This window comes from Hyperoodon ampullatus (genome assembly GCF_949752795.1).
Source record: "Hyperoodon ampullatus genome assembly, chromosome: 2".
Lineage (NCBI taxonomy): Eukaryota > Metazoa > Chordata > Mammalia > Artiodactyla > Ziphiidae > Hyperoodon > Hyperoodon ampullatus.
In genome coordinates, this window is record NC_136915.1 from 137,609,754 (window position 1) to 137,630,646 (window position 20,893).

Below are 20,893 nucleotides of genomic sequence, written 5' to 3' on the forward strand. Positions count from 1 at the left end.
ATCAAACTAAGCTTCCCCAAGAAGAAGCTGACAGCAAATAGTTTCTCCTCTTAATGAACTGAGGAAACAACTTTGAAGTTATCCGTAGCCACCGCTTCTGAAGCGACCAGTAGCTTTGCAACTATTAGTTTACTTGTATTAGATTAATTTATATTAGAGTTTATTTAATGCAATTACTCACAAATTTTAAACCATTTTGTAGAGTAGTGTTCTGTATCTGTTTAAATGAAATGCTTTCCTAAGCTCAAAATCAGTGTTTTTATGTTGTGTAAATTATGAAATTACTGTGGAATATCTGGTAAACTTGATAGGAAACCCCAGATGTCAGCACTTTGCTGGGCAAGATTTAAAGTGGCCCACACCATTAGCCCTCATCAGGAGCAGTAGCAGTGGGCTAAGTCATAAGGGCACGCCCATCCATTACACTCACCCAGGATACTGTGAGTGAGAAACAAAGGGCAGTCAGACAGGGACCTCTATGCTCAGATTCCACTGCCAAGAAATGGCCTAAGTCAGCTCTTGTTGTTGAAGAAAATAACCCTTTAGGAATCAGACTGAATCCTATTTTAAGTTTTAGAGGAGGAAGGATACTATTTAAACATTGATGAAATGTGCCTCTTTTTTTATCAGCATAGAAATTTATTTGAATTCAAAAGAATATGGTTATATTTAGCATAGTGTAATAATTATCTAAAGCACATATCATCATTGGCTCTGAAACAGTTCTAAAGATGTCATTCTTTTGAAGTCAAAAAATATGCAGTAAAAATGGACAAGGAAGCAAAAATATGAAAAAAAAACAAGTTTGCTGAGTATGGGAAGTTGTTACAAGAGGGGCACAACAAGATAATGTAACAGAGTCCAAATTACATAACATGCAGCAAGGAGTTCTCTTGCTTTAACAACTCCTAGAAAATAAATCAGTAATCCCAATGCAAGAATATCACCACTGGGTTATTTAAAAAGACAAATTTTCTGAGGGACACAGGTAGTAATTCACTATACTTCCCCTTTCTCTAATATCTTTTCTCACACCAATTTCTTTTCTTTCCTCGAGGATAGATTTTATCCTGTTGAAAACAATTTTAGCTTTATTTGTAAAGTGGAGTAAATAATACCCTGAGTGAAGTAGGCAGCGTTTTAGCTGAAGATGCTCAGGAATCAAACTTTTGAAAAAGGCCAATCAGCTAGCTAGCTAGCAGTTACCATTAGTGGCTTGCAGAAAAAAAAATTACAGATGATATGTTTGCTAAATAGATAAAAAGAATAAGCAGTTTAGAATGGGTGAAAAATCCCAGGATCTATTGTGACCTAGACCAGAGGTCCCTAACCTTTTTGGAACCAGGGACCGGTTTCCTGGAAGCAAATTTTTCCAGGGAGGGGGGGCGGGGTGTGTGAGGTTCAGGCGGTAATGTGAGCCATAGGGAGCAGCAGATGAAGCTTAGTTGGCTTGCTTGCGACTCACCTCCTGCTGTGCAGCCCGGTTCCTAAGAGGCTGTGGACTGGTACCCGTCCAAGGCCAAGCGGTTGGGAACCCCTGACCTAGACACTCAAAAGCAGACAGTTGACCTCTGATTAAGCCCATTTTCCTGTGGAGTGAGCCATAAGGGGCTCCAAGACACAGTTTGGTTTCAATGTTTCAGTGTTCACAGCCAGAGGGCAAACTCAGAATGTCTCCTCCTCTTGCAAAAACTGGACCACGGATGAGAAGTCTTTTTTTTTGAGTAGCCCTTCACGCACAACATCCCTGCAGATCCGATGGGCTTGACTGCCCAGAAGGACTGGGCTCTTCGTGCTGGTAGCAGAGTCTCATGCTAATCCCAGATCCTTAGCCATGAGTGTTGCTCCGAATCCGCCCTGATAGTAATTAGCCGAGGGAACTCCATCCATCACCCCAGGTACAGGATTATAAGTGTCACTTGACCAACATTGTCCTGAGCTCGTATTTAGGATTTTAGCCAAGAGTTTTGGGTCAAGCCCTAACCTGAGTCCCAGATTCATAGCTTCAGCAGTTCCAATCCTACTAATAGCTAACAGCAAGTTTTTGCAGATCTTCGAAGCCTGGCCAGTCCCAACAGCTCCACGATGCACCACATGGGAGCCCATGCACCACAGCAGCTCAAGCCCTCCCATCCTAAGTGTGAGGTTGCCAGATCGAGCCATTCCCACACTACCAGAAACAGGGGCATCCGTGAAAACCGCTCCCATTTTCTCAACTTCTTTGGCCAATTCTCTGAAAACCATAGGATCAACAGTACTGGAATCTATTAATAGTGAGTCTTTCTTCACTTTTTTTTGAATTCCATTTGCTCCACAATAAGCTTCTAGTGCATTGATGCATTGTAATAATTCTGTCACCTTTTTCGGCTACATCCCCTGCAGAAGACACTACCGGGTTCATCTGCATCTAGAACCTCTTTGCATGAATCAGGGAACACATCAACAACGGTGAGTGGCTAGCCATGTTTCATGAGCTCTTTTGCCACTGGACTCCCCACGTTGCCTACTCCAATGAATCCAACTGGAGTCTTGGAAGCTACTGACCTAGAACACAGCGCTGCAAGGCTGGCCACCACTGGCTGCTGCAGACGATTCCCTGTACCGGAGGCCGGAGGTAGCTCCATGGAGACGGAAGGAGGCTGCCACGCTGCCCGCGCCCCTCCTTCCCACGGTGACCTCCTCGACTCCCGGCTCACCCACTGGCTGCTATAGGGTGCGTGATGCGGAGGGCCGGCTCGGCTCTGGCGATTCTTAATACCTCTTTGGTACTAGGTTACACATACAATTTCACCTAGTGAGCGATTTAACAGAAGGAATTTTTTTCTACGGCATTTTTGTGACACAGCAGATAGAAGCGAGGTCACTATTTCTTTGAAAAACTGAATTAAAAATTTATAGAAAGTCATGATTCATTCTACAAATATGCCGAGTCAAAGAAACGTGAAAATTGATGCGATGGAGGAAGAGCGCTAGACTTCCCTGATGCTCAACTGGCACCTTTCTTCTGGTGTCAGAACATGGTTGTGTAACTCCTTTAATCCCAGTGGATTTTCCAAAAATTCCAGAATCTTCAGATTTTGGTAGCCCCTGTTTACTGCCTTTGCCCCCCGCATGCCAAACCCCACCCCACCCCGCACGCCAAACCCCACCCCACCCCGCACACATTTATTTTTTACCAGTTGTCCTCCGGGGTGTTTTTCTTTATATAGTTATTGCAGCAGTTTGTTAGACTACTGACCCCCAGTGCAAATGCCCCTCCCCCCCGTTTTCTCACCCTGTGTAGTTTTGTTCCACCTTGACCTGGGCTTGGTCACGTGACTTGCTTTGGCCCAGTGGCATATCAAGAGCTGAAGCTTGGAGAGTACTCGTGCTTTAGGGTTTGTCCTCATGGAAACCTGACCTGTTAGGAAGCCTGGCTAACCTAGTGGAGACTAGGCACAGGCCACAGCCAGCACCAATGGCCAGACATGTGAAAGCAACCAGCCCCGGTCCAGCAACCAGATGATGGCAGCCTCAGTAGTCACCTCAGGTGAAAGCAAGATAGATCCACCCAGGAGATCCCAGCCCATTCTGCTGATTCACAAATTGTGAGGAGATAAAGTGCCTGCTGTTTTAAACCACCAAGCTTAGGAGTAGTTCATCACACAGGAAGAGATATAACTATCTTCACTGTTAGATTATCTTCCCATTTTATACCATGTTTCCCCTCAAACGACTGTTCCTTTAGCCAAGATTCTAGGAAAGAAATAACAACTGATGAGGCTGATAGAGCCTTAACATTTTTTATAAGTTTTGTAAACTTTTAAAATAACTATGTTAATAAAATCAATATTTATTTGATCACAAAATTATTTTCTTCAGTTGCCTTAAGAAGTAATGCAGAATTGTACTAAGTTTATACATTTGGAGGCTCTAAAAATGTGTTATTCCTTGGATTCAAGTCCTAGTGTACTTTATGTGGGCATTCACGTTTGCAAAATGATTCCAGGAAAGTTGCGATTTCATTTTACAACTTTGGCCTAAGGAGTCTTATGATATTTTACCTGAGAAAAAGAACACATTAATTCCACTTTCAGCTATTAAACCCATGGCTTCCTGTATTTTCTAAATTCCCTATCAGTGAAGAAGACTATGTATAGCGTACAAGACTGTCATGATTAGGAGGAAGGTAGTACAGAAAGAGCCCATCAAATTAGGCATTGCCCAGTCATGTCAGTATACTAACGTGGCGAGCCACAGGCAGCTTGAAGCCTGGAAAAAAGACAGATACAATGTAATGATTATCCTAAGGATCCGGATAATGATTCCTATGATTTTGTTTTAAATATTAATGGCAGAGGATTCTGGGGAAATGGTGGTGGCTACAGAGAAGATTTTTATCCCTGAATATGCCACCCCTCCCCTAAATACACAACCCCCCACCCCCACAAAGAAGAAAGAAAAGCATCTAGGATAGCAAGATCAAAAACCCACAGACAACATCTACAGCAAGGTGTCCACATGAACTGCAACATACAGCCAGGTAGGAACAAATCAACAACAGGAAAAAGACCTACATATGTGTATCCCAAGGTGTGTGGGAGGAAGACGAGGGAAGGACTCTCTCTCTCTTTCAGGAGAGCCAAAGGTTACTATGGTTCACGAACTCACTGAGATTGAAAAACTCACTGAGAACAGCGGCAGAAACTGGGAGTGAATGTTGCAGGCTCCACTTTGCAGCTGAGTGCAAGAACTTTGAAATGTTCTGAGGACGCCAAGTGTTCTGGGGTCTGTGAAACCTTGACATCTATCAAACCAAAGCACCATTCCAGAACAAATCCCCATACTCAACAAGGACAGGAAAGAGGAGGCCTGGGTAAATGGGCATAGGAGGGCCGAGGAGGAAGATTTTAGAAATTTTAAGGTCATTTTTTAAAATTATGTTGTGGGGCTTCCCTGGTGGCGCAGTGGTTGAGAGTCCGCCTGCTGGGACACGGGTTCATGCCCCGGTCTGGGAAGATCCCACATGCCGCGGAGCGGCTGGGTCCGTGCGCCATGGCTGCTGAGCCTGCGCATCCGGAGCCTGTGCTCTGCAACGGGAGAGGCCACAGCAGTGAGAAGCCCGCGTACCGCAATAAATAAATAAATAAATAAATAAATAAATAAATAAATAAAATTATGTTGTGAAAATAATAGAAGATAGTGAGCCCTGGAGTTCTGAAGCTAGAAATTATATTCTGATCTATGTTTCCCTCCTAAAGTGGAAACTTATTTCATTTAAAAATGAGTGACAGAAGAGTATTCCATTCACATCCTGTAGAAAATCAGTGAGAAAAAAAAAGAAAAAAGAAGGGTGAAAAGAAAGTTCCAGCAAATCCTGAACACGTGACAGAAAGACACGTCCACAGAACAAATGAAATTTATTGCCTGATATTGCGGAAAAAGTAAAAGAAATTTTCAAAGGAATAGAAACTGGTTTTAAGAAAAACATAAAAAAAATTAGAAAAATTCAGAAATGAAGTGATTGGAGAATAGCAAGATTTGAAAAGGTGAAAAATTCAGTAAGTAATTTGTTTAAAAAAAAATCATGTCTCGAGAGAAGGTTAAACTAGAAGGAACACAAGTTTGAATAAACACAGTGGATAATGTCTCCTTGGAGAAACAGCTGACTTCAAATCCAGCATAAGAAACGAACAAGATGTTCCTGTTACATCTTGTCATACAAGACAGCTGGGAAGACTCCAAAGACTACTGTGGTTGTGTGGAAAGGACTCAGGAGCCAACTTGAACAGGATCCGTGAACCTAAGAGGGGACAATCTCTGCATCGATACTTATAACAACCTCACTGAAAACAACAACAAAGAAAGAAAATACCTCATTAGTCATCTTTGGAAGAGTCAACCTTTCTCTCTCTTGTTTTTTCTTTTTTTGTAAAACTGGTAAATAAAATAAAAGAAACATTTATTCTTCCTTTCCTAATTAAACTGTAACTCAGGGCAACCAAGTGGTTGATGAAATAATGTTCTAGCTAGTAAATGAATAATCATCTAGTTAGTAGAATATCACCATTTGGTACCCTTAATAAATTAATGGATCTAGACATTGATCATTAATGGCTGCAATGTCACAGTAAGACAGACACTTTACAGTTCCTTTTGGAATTCATCAATATTATCTATGAAGTAAACTTGACAAAAAAAATCACACCTGAATTATGTCCGTGCTCTAGATCTATCTACCAACTGACAGTAAATACATGGGCCAAAGGAGCATGATAAACATATAAGCAGAAAGGGGATGCAATCAGCATAATCCAGACAGTTGGGAACCCTACTGGATGAATGCTTTGAATTCAATGACAAATACTTGCAAGAAAAATGAGCAAATTGAGTTCTTTTAAACCTATACTTTAAAAGAAATTGTGTTTGGATCAGCAATCAAATAAATAATGGTTATTAAAATAAAAATACATTTATAGGACAATCAAGGAAACATGAACTGACTGGCTATTTGTTGATATTAAGGAATCATTATTATTTGCGGATGTGTGATAATGACATAGTTGAGCTTAAAAAGGGCAGTTCTTGCATTTTAGAAATATGTATACTGACGTTTTCACTGAGAAAAAGAAATCTGGGATTTGCTTTAAAATTGCTGGGGATTATGGTGGTAGTAGTAAGAGAGGGTATAGAGAAAGTATATTGGCCTGAAATTGATATTTGATGAGAACAATTGATGAAAGTTTCTACTTCTTTCTTTTTACTTCTGTAGATGTTTGAAATTTTCCATACTAAAACATGTTTTATAAATGTAGATGGCTTGCAATTTGCTCTTCTGAGCTCTCAGAAGGCAAAAAGCCATTCTTAAATTAGGAGCTTTCTTCTCTAGCCAAGAATTCTAATGATAATTTTGTCCCAACTGGCCAGTGCACTCAAATTGCTCTGAGATCTGTTGGTGGGAAAAAAATCAGCACAAACAATAAGGAGGCTCTTCAGTCTTAGAAGAAAACAACAAAGAGTAAAGGCTGCTGCTAAGTCTGGGGCAATAGTGTAGTTACCAGTATAAGACAAAATATTAGTTTCTTCCAAAATCCACTTGTTACTACTGTGTATACTTTTGCAGCAAAGTATCTTTTCTACGTTGTCAGCATTAAAGTAAATTTACTATTTAGGTAGCATTTAAATTATCATATACTCAAAGCCTAGAAAGAATCCCCTAGGCTGAAATGACATTAAATCTTATTTTGGCCATTGCAGTGTATTCTCCAGTCTTACTTGCTTTGTCTATAACTGTCGTAAAAAGGTGTGAGGAGATCTGCCAATATTAATGCCAGGATTCAAAATGAGTTCTTTGTAGCTTGCTTCCTTCAGGATCTTCTGCCCTCAGACCCATGTATTTACTTAATGCCTCAGATTATTGTATATGTCACATCTTTCCAACTAGAAGACAAGCTCCTTTAAGGGCAGTGACTAGTCTCATCAACATCGAATTTACTCCAACACCAGTGCTTTCAAAATGTGTGTTGCTTAGTATATGTCTGATCGTAAGAAGTTATAGAAACAATTCTACTCTAACTAGGTAATAATGATACTACTACTACTATTTCTACTACTACTGCTAATAAAATGTATGAAATAGAGTATAAATGGGAAAATAAAGATCACACTGGAAATCCCAGACTATAAAATGAATGATCCCAAAGCCACTGGCCAATCCATCGACTGTAAACAGTTACTTGTGAATTGGTCAACATTTAAATGCATAATTGAGAGAAGAGCTAAAACAAATTTTATTACCAAAAAACACAATTTTTATACCTACAATTTTTGAGCTCAACTAACCTGTAGTTTTAACAGAAATAGATGAGATTCAAAGTATTCATTCAGTTTCCTAAGTGATCCATTCCCTATCTTTCCTTATGAAACAATCAGTTATAACTCTAATAATTTGTCAAGGATTCACCAATCTCTACTTCCTTTATTTTCCAAGGTTTGGTATCATTACAAAATCAAGTCCTTTGGCGGAATTTAATAGTTTCAAAATCCCTCATCAATATTATTCACTGGGATAAAATAATATGAAAAGTTAACAAACACTGACTATGTGCTGAGAAATGATCCTTCAGTGATTCACTCCAGGTGGAGACTAGCATTCAGGCTACACCTGAGGTAGAATTTGAATTCCAAAGTGGACCTTTAAACCACAGCTCATCTTCTCTTTTTAAAACCATCAGAAAGAAGCCTGTTGCCTGACCTTTGAGATTCTGCAAAGAGACCATATTTAGATCTTTTGTCTCTTTTAACTTCCCTAGTCCCCTTCTCTACTTTCAGAATAGTGATTCCCAGATAAGTACAATGAGTTCAAACAGTGTGGTTAAAGGGGTAATTAGTCTGCTCTGCAGCCAAGTTACTCACAGAATAAATAAGTTGGCTTTCACAGTGGTTAGCTTCTTCCTGGGCTTTGTTTAGAGGGGTCTCAGCTCAAGCAAGCAACCTGTCAGCAGCCTGAAATAACTCTGTGGAAATCTAATGGCATATATGTAAAATATGTCTATGAAACCTTTTATTCAATCTTAGGTGCATAATTTTACTACTTCTTTAGGCCTGGAAAAGGATATTCAGCTACAAAAGGACAGAAAAGAAAATGTGTATAATACCTCATGCCCTCCTCACACCCTAGAACCTTATTTTACCCCTGTTTCATCAGAAAATGATGTATACTGTAAGAAACATTTTTTAAATTAGTTGATCAAATATTTAAGTGCACTAAGTCTCTGTATTTATTAAAGCAAATATAGTTACCTTTCTGTCCCTTTCTAAAAGAAAGCAAAAGATACAGTTCTTTTTTCTTAAGACTCAGGGTTTATGGATATTAATTATTACACTATATTGACACCCAGACATGTTTATAGGAGGCTTTTGAGACATACAGACCTATTTATTCCCATACCAAATGGCACTTCTTTTTCCTCTGCCTTCTGCTTGTATTTTTTCTGTTGCGATTATATCCCACTGAGGCTGCTACATGTCTTTGTTTGATTTGAGGTTCTGAAGGTAAGACTGTATAGTCTCCCTTTTACAGAATAATAATGGGTTTTATGACTGTTTGCCTTCAGAAGCCTCTTTTTCCACTCATTCTCATTTCATATCTATGGTGAGGTGTCTAAAACAGATGAGTTAGTTCTGAACTGGTGATATATAAATCAATTATTATTTGATTCATATTCAAAGCAGCTCCTCCTAAAATAGCGGCCTTCCTGCCTGTGGGATGTAGTCTAACCTACTGCCTGGATCTACACCCACCAACATCCATATTTTGTCTATTGTTACCTTGGACACTTGTAGGAACTGAGTGAGTTTCTGTTTCTATAGTGTCCATTGACAGACAAATGAATAAAGAAAATATGGCACATATGTAGAATGGAATGTTATTCAGCCTTAAAAAATAAGGGAATCTTGCCATTTGCAACAACTTGGATGAACCTTGAGGGCATTATGCTAAGTGAAATACGTCAGAGAGACAAAGACAAACATTGCATAATCTCACTTTTACGTGTAATCTAAGCTGCTCTCACAGAAACCGAGTAGAATGGTGGCCGTCAAGGGCTGGGGAGTGGAGGAAATGGGGAGTTGTTGGTCAAAGGGTATAACCTTCCAGTTATAAGATGAATAAATCCTGGGAGTCTGATGTACAGCATGCTGACTATAGTTAACAACACTCTATTGCATACTCAAAAGTTTCTGAGATAGTAGATCTTACATGTTCTCATCACACACACACACACACACACACACACACACAAGGTAATTGTGTAAGGTCATGGATGTGTTAACTAACCTTATTGTGGTAATCACTTTGCAATATATACATGTATCAAATTATGATGTTGTACACCTTAAACTTATACAGTGTTATATGTCAATTATATCTCAATAAAACTGGAAAGAAGAAAAAGATTCACATGGAGAAGGGTGAGGCTGGTAGAAAAAAGCCACTGCCTTGAGCAGTACCGAGGTGGGCGGAAAGCCATGGGCCTCTATTAGCACTGCTGGGTAGGTTCTGTTCCCACGTGTGGGGAGGGGGTAGGACAGCACAGCTGTTGTGATCCTTACTGCAGGCCCTAGGCAGCCTCAGGCAACTTTTCAAAGTTAGATGCTGAAAACCAATAAATGAAACTATAAGGAAGAATTACATAAATGCCTTTATTCTACTTCTGGTCCTCTTGGCAACTTTTTCCATCTAAAAGCTGCACCCTGCAGTTCTCAAAGCAGGAACATTAACATGGATCAGAAGTTTCCAAACTTTTCATCATCAACCCCTACACCAAAAGAAAAGTTGAAATTTTATGACCCCTAGTATATGAAGTATCTTGTGTGTTTTTAACATTTATCAAGAGAACATTTAACAGTTACCTACTATGTGCCAAGAGAAAATAAAAATAAGACACAAACTTTCAATGCAGACTTTGTTCCGGTATTATTCTTCGTTTTGACTTCAGTATAAGAACTATTGAGCTATTTGCTGTCCCAATAAGGGGATAAGCAGACGATTACAGAATGCTGTGATCTCTTCCCAAGTTTGCAACTATAGGGTTGGTCCTAGAATTGCTCAATAACTTTGTATTTTGATTTAAGGGGAAAGTAAAAGACCTTCCTGTCCCAAAGTAACTCTGCTTTGTGGAGACTGGAGGTGCCCTGCAACTGACTCAAGATACTGTTTATTTGTTTAAACAGTTCAATGAGTAGTTTCTATTTAACAAGTGAGCATAAATTTTCACAACAGTACCTACCCCATGACATAGCTCAGACGAAAACTCTGAGGGAAAGGAAAATTATATGGGCAAGAAGTCCAGGTTCCATCCACTGTACATTGGATATTGATAGGCTTGTAAAACTTACAGAGGTACCTGGAGGTACCCAGGAGCCCTGGGTATTTAGTATACAGATCAGCAAAGGATGGTGGAAAATAAGACGACACCAGGTCAGGGGACAAATTAAGCAGGTGAAGCTGGTCCTTTATACTCTTTTCCCTTCTGATACACCACTGCTCTGTCATGTCCAGAATATGTTCTGTATCCTCAGTAGACCTACACACACACACACACACACACACACACACGTGTAGCACACAAACATGCACGCATGCATGCATGTACACATACATGGACTTCCCAGTCTTCTCAGTTAAAATTCAGCTTGTAGTAACTAAAGAAAATTTATAATGCTCTATATTTTATAGACTTTAAAAATACTTGCACTTTAAGAGAAAACTTTTCATGTCTGAAAATCCTTCTCACGAAGGAAGTTATTTCTGATATTGGAGGTTGACAGTTTCACAGAGAAAACTTCAGGAGCACAGAGATATGCCTGACCCTCTCCACACGCACCATCTGGGGAGAATTCACCAACACAGAGGCTCAACCCCTGTGCTAAGTCAAAATCAAGTATACCAACATCATTATTTCACAGAGAATACCCTACCTCATGTCAGGCATTCATATGTATTTTATTTGTTGAAGGGAGGAAGAAGATATAAAGGAGGGAATCATCCGAAATTACAGAGGACAGCATTTAAGTCAATATAGATATTTAAATTTAAGGTAAAATTAAATGATAATTTGAAATTATATGTGGAGTTTTATTTACTAAAGAATATTTTGGAAAGTTCAACTCCTATTTTCACTTATATTTTCAGAGAAGGTATTTGGTCCAAATGAAGAATACCTTCAATTATTGTTCTTTTATTGCAAGCAAAAAAGGATTTATACTTCTTTTCATGAAATATGGTTGTTTGACAACAGAAGGATAAATATTTTATATTTTTAGAAACAACAGTCAGGCTACTGATATTCTTAATTAGTTTTAATAAATCTGAATGCTTCTTATCATCTACTCTTTAGCTTGTACCTGAGGAGTTGAATACCTCCGGGAAGATACGTGCTCCAGACCCGTAAATATGCAGTTCACAGAGCCCACCACCACAGGGCAATAAAGAAGTCAAATCTTGAAACCATGGAGTGAAAATAGTGGGAGTTTAAATAAAAGCAACATTTCACAGTATGCTTTTCTGACCAACGTTATATCTAATAACTTAATGGATTGTATGTACATGGATTCTGAAAAGTCAGCAGCACACTTCACTGGTCAATTTCTATGATAAGGGGAACGTAATTGGAGTGTAGAAAAACAGTATACTTACATCTTAAAATTCCACCCCTACAGAATCTACTACTCACTATTGAAAAATGGTAAGAAGAATGGCTTTCTGTGTCTCAGTTACCAGTTAACATTTTCAAGAGTAGAATTTATCTTCCTATGATGCTCAAATACACAGGAAAAATGCATATCTAGGACAATGGATAAACTCTATATGACATGTGAAAATAATTATTCAAATGGAAAAAGTAAAAGATCTACAAGGAACAGTTTTATATGCATTAGTGTGGATATATACATAAAGAGGCTCTAAGAAACATAAAAATCACTTCCAGGAAGTAATTTTAGATAGAAGAGAATTAACATGGATGAGGAAGAAAAGAGAGTTGGTTTTAAGATAGTTTCATTTACTTGTTTTTTTGTGTTTATTTATTTGTTTTATTTATTTGGTCTTTGGAATATAAGGAAACAGTGGCTTTCACATCCGTATCCCAGTGGAACAAAGGGACCGAGGTCTATACTGGAGCCCAGCCATTGTTTGACTATCTTGTAATAATACTGGTGAAATACAGCCAAATCGTTTGAACTACAAGCATCCTCTCTGACAATAATCTTAAGACATCAACATTATAAATTAAAGAAAGGAAAGAGAGAATACTGTTTTCTTTAGAGAGAAAATACAGATTCTGGATCAAATCAATAATGTCAGCAAACCTCACGGGTATAAAATATTCTGCTGTCTATCATTTAGATCATGCCTCTAGAAGAGGGAAACTGGGTGATAATTTCCCCAGATTTTATATTTAATTCAAATATTTTAGGTAAGAGGCATCTCTAGTAAAGCACTGTATCATTGATTTTTTCCAATAGGATAGCTCACAGGAGTTCCTCTTTCCTTCTCAAATACATATGGGGAAATGGAACTGGGTGTGGGTTAGAGGAACTATCTAAATAGAGCATAGTAATCAACAGTTTGTTTTTTAAAAATAGAAATTTCTATTTAAATTGTTTCCAGAGACAGAAACACACAGAGACAATTCCATGTGACAACAGTGGAAGAGACCAGAGTGATGCAGCTGCAAATCAAAAAATGCCAACACCAGTGATTGATGGCCACCACCAGAATCTGGTTAAGACAAAGAAGGATCCTCCCCTCGAGGCGTCAGAAAGAACATGGCCCTCTCAACACTCTGAGTTTGATCTTCTGGCCTCTAGAGCTGTGATAAAATAAATTTCTGTTCTTTTAAGCTAACAAGTTTGTGGTATCTTGTTATGGTAGCCCTAGAGATAACAGTATTTGATTCCTGAGATGGCAACTGTATTCTGGCTATGTAATGACTATTCCAAGATGATCAACAGACACAAAGATAAAGAAAGGCAAAACTGAGACTAAGCCCAGTTCTTTTTATTCCCAGAAGAATAAATGATTTTTTAATTAATTTAGATCTCTTTGTCTAACCCCTCTGCTTTCCAAAAGACTATGTGCGACCAATCGAATATTAATATGTTATACTTTCCTTTTACTTCATCTCAAATTATTTCTAATTCCCCTTATGAGTTCTTACTTGACCCATGAATTATTTAGGAATATATTGTTGAATTTCCATTTGTGATTTTCAACAAATTTCTTTCTGTTAACGATTTCTTATTGCATTCTGTTGTCATCTGAGAGCACTCTTTGTATTGTTTATATCCTTTAAAAGTACTGAAATTTGTTTTATGGCCTAGCATATAGTATATCCATGTGCATTTGAAAAGAATGTATATTCTGACGCTGTTGGGTGGAAGGTTTTATAGATGGCTGTTAGGTCTAGTTGATTGATAATGCTGTGCAAGTTTTTTTTTTATTTTCTTGTTGATTTTCTGTCTGTTCTGCTATTGAAAGAAAGGTATTAAAGTATCCAACTATTATTGTAGAACTGTCTGTTTCTCTTTTCCGTTGTGTTGATTTTGCTTCATTGTATTTTGAAGTTCTGTTGTTAGGTGCATATAAGTTTATAATTATTATACATTCTAGATGGTATAATCATTTTATCAGTTTAAAATATCTTTGTCTCTAGTAAAAATTTTCATCTTAAAATATATTTTTTTCTGATATTTTCTTAGCCACTCCAGTTTTGCTGTTGTTGTCTTGTTTTGTTGTGTTGTTACTGTTATGGTATATCTATTCCAACCCTTTTACACTTCACCTATATATTTTCTTGACTCTAAAGTGGGTCACTTTCTTGTTGATGTTATATACATATATAACTGTATATTACATTCAAAAATTACATACATAATAACAAATTATGGCAGACTTTGAACTGGACCTTTTATTTTTTTCGGTACGCGGGCCTCTCACTGTTGTGGGCTCTCCCGTTGCAGAGCACAGGCTCCGGACACGCAGGCTCAGCGGCCATGGCTCACGGGCCTAGCCGCTCCGCGGCATGTGGGATCTTCCCAAACCGGGGCACGAACCCGTGTCCTCTGCATCGGCAGGCGGACTCTCAACCACTGCGCCACCAGGGAAGCCCTGAACTTCACCTTTAAATGAGTATGATTTAGACAGTAGAGCTTCCCTACCAAATGCAAATAACTCACTTGAACTCTCTTTTTTGTAAAGGACAGACCAATTCTTCCAAGGGGAATTCTTGAACTCATTAGATATGTGATATTCATTATAATTAGTTGCATTTAACACCACAGAAAGGACTTGATCAAAGGCTATTTTACTCTTTTCTTCCTCACTGGATGATTAGCTAGGTTCATTGTTAAATGGAAGATATACTCTAGATATTTCAATGTAGGGCATCTCTTCCTTTCAAATCTCAGAAAGAAAGGTGTGCTTCAGTTTCCCTGCAGAAAGCTCTAGTATCTTGCCCCCCTTTTGAAAGAGGAACTAATCCTTCTTTCTCTATTCTTCTTTGTCTTCTTCCCTTCATCAGCAATGAGCCTCTTTATCATTTTTGTCAGCCCAAAGAATAATTTTTCTCTTTCCAGGCCATTCAAAAATTGTACACTACAAAGTAAACGGGAAGAGCTTTATTTATAAAAATAAAACAGCTATGGCATTAGTTCTTAAAGAGTATAAAATTTTGATCCCTCATTCCAACAAAAAGTCTTGTTAGCATTTAGGGTTCAATGAGAGGCAATAAACAAAAATGTTTTGGTGACTCATTTGACATCTTTACTAATAGGTTTGAATTCATACTGGTGAATATCAGACATATTTGTGTTAGGCAATTAAAATTAAATTATATCTAGACGTCTTTTAAATTACCATATTAACATTAACAAGTAATCTTAGAACTCATCTTGAAAGTAAAAGGTACTTTTATACTTTATAATGAAAAAATCAATAAAATGTGCCTTTATGCAGAGAAAATGTAATTATAATACCAATTAATGTTAACTGGTCACTTTTTTATTGAAGTAGAGTTGACATACAATATTATGTTAGTTTCAAGTGTTCAACATAGTGATCCAACATCTAAATACATTTGAATTGGTCACCATGATAAGTCTAGTAACCATATATCACCATACAAAATTATTACAGTATTATTGACTATATTCCTTATGCGGTAGATTGCATCCCCAAGACATTTATTTTATAACTGGAGATTTGTACCACTTAATCCCCTTCACCTATTTCTCTCAGTCCCCTATCCCCCTTCCCCTCTAGTAATCACCAGTTTGTTCTCTGTATCTACAAGTTTGTTTCTGTTTTGTTTTCTTTGCTTTATTTTTTTAGATTTCACATATAAGTGAAATCATACAGTATTTGTTCTTCTCTGTCTGATTTATTTCACTTAGCACACCTAGTACTCTAGGTCAATCCATGTTGTTGCAAGTGAAGATATTTCATTCTTTTTTAGGACTAAGTAATATTTCATTATATATATGTGTATATATACACATCTTCTTTATCCATTCATCTATTTATGGACACTAGTTTCTTCCATATCTTGGCTATTATAAGTAATGTTCCAATGAACAGAGGGGTGCATACATCCTTTCCTATTAGTGTTTTTGTTTTCTTTGGATAGATACTCAGAAGTTGAATTGTTTCATCATATGGTAATTCTATTTTTAACATTTGGGGGAACCTCTGTACTGTTTTCCATAGTGGCTGCACCAATTTACATTCCCACTAACAGTGCACAAGGGTTCCCTTTTTGATGATGGCCATTCGGACAGGTGTAAGGTGATCTCTCACTGTGGTTTTGATTTGCATTTCCCAGATGATTAGTGACATTGAGCATCTTTTCATGTGTCTTTTGGTCATTTGTATGTATTCCCAAAGCAATGTAACCCCGATCAAAATACCAATGGTATTTTTCACAGAATTAGAACAAATAATCCTAAAATTTGTATAGAATCATCCAAACAAACAAAAAACCTCCAATAACCAAAGCTATATTGAGAAAGAAAAACAAAGCTGGTGGTATGACATGCACTGATCTCAGACTATACTACAAAGCTATAGTAATCAAAACACTATGGTATTAGCATAACAACAGACACATAGGTCAGTGGAATAGAATACAGAGCCCAGAAATGAACCCACAGTTATGTGATCAATTAATCTACAACAAAGGAGGCAAGAACATACAATGAAATAAAGACAATAAATGGTGTTAGGAAAATTGGACAACTACTTGCAAAAGAGTGAAACTGAATTATTTCCTTACACTATACATAAACATAAATTTTAAATGGATTGAAGACTCACATTTAAGACCTGAAACCATAAAACCCCTAGGAAAAATACATTGACATCGATCTTAGCAATATTTTTGGGGGGTCTATCTCCTCAGGCATGGCCAACAGAAGTAAAATTAAACAAGTGTGATTATATCAAACTGAAAACCTTTTGCAGAGAGGAGAAAACCATCACAAAATGAAAAGGTAACTTACTGAATGAAAGATTTTTTCAAATGATATATCTGATAAGGAGTTAATATCCAAATTATCTAAAGAAATCATACAATCTAATATCAAAAACCCCCAGATATTCCAATTTAAAAATGGGCAGAGAACCTGAACTGGTTACTTTTTAAAGTGTTTGATACAGTACTTAGATGCGTTCTTTTTTCATTAGCCTTGAATATCAATACTCTTAACATCTCCGTTTATAAATGAAGAAATTAAGGAATGGAGAGATAAATGACTTGTCTAAGGTACAAAGCTTAGTACAAAAAAGATTATACTAAACCAGACCTCTGATTCAGATTCCTATACTTTAATCATTATGGCTTACTGCAGAAGATTAGAGACAGAATTTGACATTGAAAGCTTAGATTCCAGTTTTTAATGAGACTTCTTCACCATGCCTTTATGTCTAAGGGAAAAAATTCTGGTCTGTACTGCCATTAATGATAATACTGCTTTAGAGAAATGTTCTGGAGGGAAAGGATATTATTCAAATTTATTTTTAAAGTTTTTTTTTTTTTTGGTTTGACTTTGTTTCTTAATTTTCTCATGCTAGGATGGGAGGGCAAACCAAACCTAAACTAACAATACCAACTATACGTGTGTGCGTGTGAGTGTGCCTGTACTTATAAGTATGAAAATACAACTTACAAGAAAAGGCAAGGCCAGAATCTATAAGGCTAAGGATTTTGACTTTATCTTAGATGCAAGAGAAAGCAATTAAATGAGAAGATAGTTGTGTAGATACTAGGCTGTTCAAGTAGAGCAAAGGAGAAATGGTAGTGGCTAAGATGGTGGCAATGAAAATGAAGAGAAACATTATATATGTGATGAGAGAGAGAGAGAGAGAGATGAGATTCCAGAGGACCTAATGATACAGTCTATGCAGAAAGTGAAGAAAAGGAAGGAATTGAGGATCATTCCCAGGTTTTTTGCATTGAGTTACTTTTTGTGTGAATCATGGCACCATTCACTGAGGAAGAAAAGATTTGCAGGATGGGACAGTTTGGAAGAAGGAATAATTGAAGTTTCATTTTAGACATCTTAGTTGTAGAGACGTCAAGCAGTGTTCCTCATATTTCTCCAATGAAAAGAATCACCTGGGGATCTTATTGCACATATGGATTATCACCTTTTCTGCTAGAACTTCTGGTTTGGTAGTCTGAGTTGAACACAAAGTACTGGATTTTCTCACACTGCAGAAGAAAAAAAAACACACTGAAGGAGGTGGGAAAGAGCTAACCTAAGTAACTTTGGAAAACAGTATTTTAATATACTGTAATTAACCATGCACAATATATACTGAAAAGCTAAAGACAAAAAGAAATGTACACAAATATTGAACTTGTTAGTAAATTTATTTTTCACACGTGTACAGGTTAATGATTTTTAAATATTTTATGTGTATTCCAGAATTGAGCAAATGACTAAATAGACTGCAAATAATGAGAATCAGGTTTCTAATTGTTAAAGAGTGACAAATAAGGAAAGGGTAAGGGAGGCTAGAATAAACCCTGTGGTGTTGCATTGGAATCAAGGTATCAATTTGAATTCATATATCAATTTGAAGTTATATATATATGTAGATAGATGATAGATAACGTGTGTGTGTGCACACGTGTGTGTGTATACACACACACCCAGATAGATAATATGAAAATAGAGATACTTGTATATTTTTATGTATTCGTATATATATTTTTAGCTCTCTCTGCTGAAAACACAATGAGGTAGCTTGGATAGTGATAAATCCACCTCATACCAAGATTCTGGTTTCTGAATACCATTATTAATGCAAGGAACAAGAACTCCATGGAGAAATGACTGATTCAAGGCTGAGACAGAGGAAAGTAAAAGATGGGTCTGGAGCATTTTGTGGTGTCAGAAAGTAAGATATTACTCCAAAAATTGTATGGCCATGTAGGAAAAATATAGGAGACAGCTGGAAGGAGTACCAGTGACCAAATATGGAACACTTTGAGAAACAAAACTATTAATGATAGTAATAAATTTTAACCCGTAGAATAAAATAAATATCCACAAGTTCACACTGATGTATGTATATATATGAACAAATAACCAGATAAATACATAAATGAACGAGAAGAACAGCTCTTTCTTATACTCAAATTATAGTTAATAAATGTAGAGGGAACGATGGGAATAGAAAATGAACAATCATCAAACACCACAGTAACTGGTGGAGTCAAAAATTATTGATGGATGCTAAAATTAGTATGGGAAAATTAAACAAGAAGCAGAATATTTGAACAATCTCAAATAATTACAAAGGGAAAAATAGTGATTTTGCAGCTATCATTATAACTAAGTCATCAAAGTTAGCAACCCCAGTAGTGAGACATACAGATTTGTTTGTACCTCTAATATGTACTGAAAATGGCATAATCTCTCTCCTGAAGTGTTCTTGTCAAGAAATTCATATCCTCAGTCTAACCATGAGAAAATATCAAACAAACCCTATTTGAGAAAAATTCTACAAAATGACTGCATAAGATTTTCCATTAGTTCAAGGTCATAACAGACAAAAAAAGACTGAGGAACTATCCTAGATTAGAGAAGAATGGGGAGATATGACAAGCAAATGCAATAAGGGATCCTAGATTTGAATCTGGACCACAAGACAATAGGCAATATTTGAATACGCGTCTATAAATCGTTAGTAGCATTGTGACAATGTAAACTTTCTGCTTTCAATAATTATACTCTAGTAATATAAAATGTTAACATTTGGGGAAGCTGAGTAAAGGGTATATGGGAACTCATACTGCTATGTTTGAAGTTTTTTGATAAAGAAGATTTGATAACACAGTTTTATAAAAATTTAGTTTGGACATTTCTGAACCTCTTTTTTGTTTCCTTATGGAAGAAAGTTGCTTGTTTAGGGATAATACTAGTTCAATGGGGGTAAGACTTACACAGGACCAACCCTAACATTCATAGTGTGTGGCACAGGAAACAACTTTGAAGGGCCATTTCAAGGAACAATATACTTAAGTGTATACAATGAGTAAAATGGATGAACTACACAAATTAATGAGTTGAAAAACCAGAGAATCATAGAATTTTCTCACTGTAAAGGCTCTTACTTTCATAACTTTTCATAACTTTTCAGGTCCTATGGGTAAATACCAAAGAGCATGATTACTAGATCACTGTATGGTAAAAGTACGTTTATTTTGTAAGCAACTGCCAAGTATCCCGCTCGCCACAAATGAGAATTCCAATTGTTCCGCATTATCACCAACTTCGGTTTTCAGTTTTGGGATTTTAGCCATTTAAATAGGTGTGTAGTGGTATCTCATTATTGTTCTAATTCAAAATTCACTGATGACATGGAATGTGTAGCATCTTTTCATATGCTTATTTGCCATGTGTCTATTTTCTTTGTTTAACCATAGTAGTTTTGTTGTTTTTTTTTAACCAAGGCCTGCTAACTCTTGTCCTCCTGTGTCTATTTATATTGTCTTTTTTCTTTCTTTCTTCTTTTTTGAACATTTGATCATTTAGTCTTTTTCCTGGTTATGTCCTATTATTTTTTATACTAAAATTGGGCTTAACTTATTTTAGGAAACTATAAAGATACCTCCACATTCTGGATGTTGTTATCTTTCTCTTGAAAAGATTTACTTTGGCCCATGGCAGACAGTTACTATAGGGACTGGTAACCTTAGTCCATTCTCAGTTTGAGCTCATTCAAAGCCGTTTTTCAGTCTGTGTGAAGGTTGGTCTATTTCTGTCTTGTCCTTCCTCTATGGGTGTTGCCCTTTGGGATTACCATGTGAATGTTTGGATTCTCCCTATTCCCAACTACCCTTGTATT

The 20,893-nt window shown here is 37.0% G+C and overlaps 3 pseudogenes across 3 annotated transcripts in view; all 3 read right to left on the reverse strand.

Moving 5' to 3' along the window:
* LOC307065619 (centrosomal protein of 78 kDa-like) overlaps nt 1–20,893 on the reverse strand; it is a 203,874-nt pseudogene that overhangs the window by 137,761 nt on the left and 45,220 nt on the right. The window lies entirely within an intron of this gene.
* The window catches only part of LOC307048610 (centrosomal protein of 78 kDa-like), a 148,507-nt pseudogene that overhangs the window by 118,154 nt on the left and 9,460 nt on the right, over nt 1–20,893 (reverse strand). The window lies entirely within an intron of this gene.
* LOC307048612 (3-hydroxyisobutyrate dehydrogenase, mitochondrial-like) lies at nt 1,666–20,710 on the reverse strand (annotated as a pseudogene). Its single transcript has 4 exons — nt 20,657–20,710; nt 18,185–18,248; nt 4,226–4,251; nt 1,666–2,706 (listed from the first exon to the last, which is right to left on the reverse strand). The product of its transcript is annotated as a 3-hydroxyisobutyrate dehydrogenase, mitochondrial-like (transcript).